This window comes from Salvelinus sp. IW2-2015, linkage group LG2 (assembly GCF_002910315.2).
Source record: "Salvelinus sp. IW2-2015 linkage group LG2, ASM291031v2, whole genome shotgun sequence".
Taxonomy (NCBI): domain Eukaryota; kingdom Metazoa; phylum Chordata; class Actinopteri; order Salmoniformes; family Salmonidae; genus Salvelinus; species Salvelinus sp. IW2-2015.
Window position 1 is genome coordinate 39712710 of NC_036839.1, and position 2896 is coordinate 39715605.

Sequence of the window (2896 nt, forward strand, 5' to 3'; positions counted from 1 at the left end):
TACCCGGATCAGAAACTGGGGGTAAGGTTCACCTTCCAAAATTACAACGACCCTAAACAACAGCCAAAGCTCCATACCGTCATACCAAAGAAATGTTATGCTGTAATCGCTGCCAAAGGTGAAAAGTTCTGAGTAAAAGGTCTGAATACCGACAGTTGAAGTCGGAAGTTTACATACACTTAGGCTGGAGTCATTAACTCGTTTTTCAACCACTCCACAAATTTTCTTTGGAATTTTGGATGAAAAGCATGCCAAAATTGAACTGCCAGCTACTCATCCCAGAAGTAAGATATGCATATTATTAGTATAATTAGATTTGGATAGAAAAACACTCTGAGTTTCTAAAACTGTTTGAATCAATACTGTGAGTATAACAGATCTTATTTAGCAGGCGAAACCCAGAGGGCAAACCATTCAGATTCTTTTCTTTTTTTGAGGTCACTCTCTTTTCAATGAGTTTTCATTGGGAAACCAGATTTTCTAAGGGACCTTCTTGCAGTTCCTACCGCTTCCACTGGATGTCAACAGTCTTTAGAAATGAAGAAGGTACGGCCATCTTGAAGGAGGGTCACTCGAAGTGTCCTGTTCGTTAGAAGCGCATGACCAGAAAGCTAGCTACAGTTGTTTTAATCCTGTATTGAACACAGATCATCCCGTCGTTAATTTGATCGATTATTTACGTTAAAATACCTAAAGTTGTATTACAAAAGTAGTTTGAATTTTTGACAAAGTTTACAGGTAACCTTGAGATATTTTTGCAGTCACGTTTCACAATTTGGAACCTGTGTTTTTCTGGATCAAACGTGCTAAATAAATGGACATTTTGGATATATATTGACGGAATTAATCGAACAAAAGACCATATGTGATGTTTATGGGACATATTGGAGTGCCAACAACAGAAGCTCGTCAAAGGTAAGGCATGAATTATATTTTATTTTCTGCGGTTTTGTGTCGCGCCTGCAGGGTTGAATATGCTTCTCTCTCTTTGTTTACAATGGTGCTATCCTCAGATAATAGAATCGTTTGCTTTTGCGAATTCTGACACGTTGTCTGGATTCTGATTCGTTGTCTGGACACGTTGTCTGGATTCACAACCAGTGTAGCTTTAATTTGGTATCTTTCATGTGTGATTTAATAAAAGTTTATTTTATAGTAATTAATTTGAATTGGCGCTCTGCATTTTCGCCAAGTGAGACAGTAGCGTCCCGCCTAAACTCAGATTTTTGGATATAAATATGAACTTTACCGAACAAAACATACATGTATTGTGTAACATGAAGTCCTATGAGTGTCATTGATGAAGATCATCAAAGGTTAGTGATTCATTTTATCTCTATTTCTGCTTTTTGTTACTCTCTCTTTGGCTGGAAAAATGGCTGTCTTTTTTCTGTGACTGGCTCTAACTAACATAACCGTTTGGTGTTGCTTTCGTCGTAATCTTTTTTGAAATCGGACACTTTGGTTGGATTTACAACAAGTATACTTTGCTACCGTTTCCACATACCCTAGTAAGGTTAACAACTAAGGTTTTGGCAAGACTGCTAGGACATCTACTTTGTGCATGACGCAAGTAATTTTTCCACAATTGTTTACAGACAGATTTTTTCACTTATAATTCACTGTATCACAATTCCAGTGGGTCAGATGTTTACATACGCTAAGTTGACTGTGGCTTTAAAAAGCTTAGAAATTCCAGAAAAATGATGTCATGGCTTAGAAGCTTCTGAAGGCTAATTTACATAATTTGAGTCAATTGGAGTGTACCTATGGATGTAAATTTCATTTGGATAGAAAACACTCTGAAGTTTCTAAAACTGTTTGAATCAATACTGTGAGTATAACAGATCTTATTTAGCAGGCGAAACCCAGAGGGCAAACCATTYAGATTMTTTTCTTTTTTTGAGGTCACTCTCTTTTCAATGAGTTTTCATTGGGAAACCAGATTTCTAAGGGACCTTCTTGCAGTTCCTACCGCTTCCACTGGATGTCAACAGTCTTTAGAAATGAAGAAGTACGGCCATCTTGAAGGAGGGTCACTCGAAGTGTCCTGTTCGTTAGAAGCGCATGACCAGAAAGCTAGCTACAGTTGGTTTTAATCCTGTATTGAACACAGATCATCCCGTCGTTAATTTGATCGATTATTTACGTTAAAAAATACCTAAAGTTGTATTACAAAAGTAGTTTGAAATTTTTTGACAAAGTTTACAGGTAACCTTTGAGATATTTTGCAGTCACGTTTCACAATTTGGAACCKGTGTTTTTCTGGATCAAACGTGCTAAATAAATGGACATTTTGGATATATATTGACGGAATTAATCGAACAAAAGGACCATATGTGATGTTTATGGGACATATTGGAGTGCCAACAACAGAAGCTCGTCAAAGGTAAGGCATGAATTATATTTTTATTTCTGCGTTTTGTGTCGCGCCTGCAGGGTTGAAATATGCTTCTCTCTCTTTGTTTACAATGGTGCTATCCTCAGATAATAGCATCGTTTGCTTTTGCCGAATTCTGACACGTTGTCTGGATTCTGATTCGTTGTCTGGACACGTTGTCTGGATTCACAACCAGTGTAGCTTTAATTTGGTATCTTTCATGTGTGATTTAATAAAAGTTTGATTTTTATAGTAATTAATTTGAATTTGGCGCTCTGCATTTTCGCCAAGTGAGACAGTAGCGTCCCGCCTAAACTCAGATTTTTGGATATAAATATGAACTTTACCGAACAAAACATACATGTATTGTGTAACATGAAGTCCTATGAGTGTCATCTGATGAAGATCATCAAAGGTTAGTGATTCATTTTATCTCTATTTCTGCTTTTTGTTACTCCTCTCTTTGGCTGGAAAAATGGCTGTCTTTTTCTGTGACTTGGCTCTAACCTAACATAA

The 2896-nt window shown here is 37.0% G+C and overlaps 1 protein-coding gene across 1 annotated transcript in view; it reads left to right on the forward strand.

The window, feature by feature from the left end:
* Positions 1 to 2896, forward strand: part of nck2a (NCK adaptor protein 2a) — a 68669-nt gene that overhangs the window by 19874 nt on the left and 45899 nt on the right. The window lies entirely within an intron of this gene.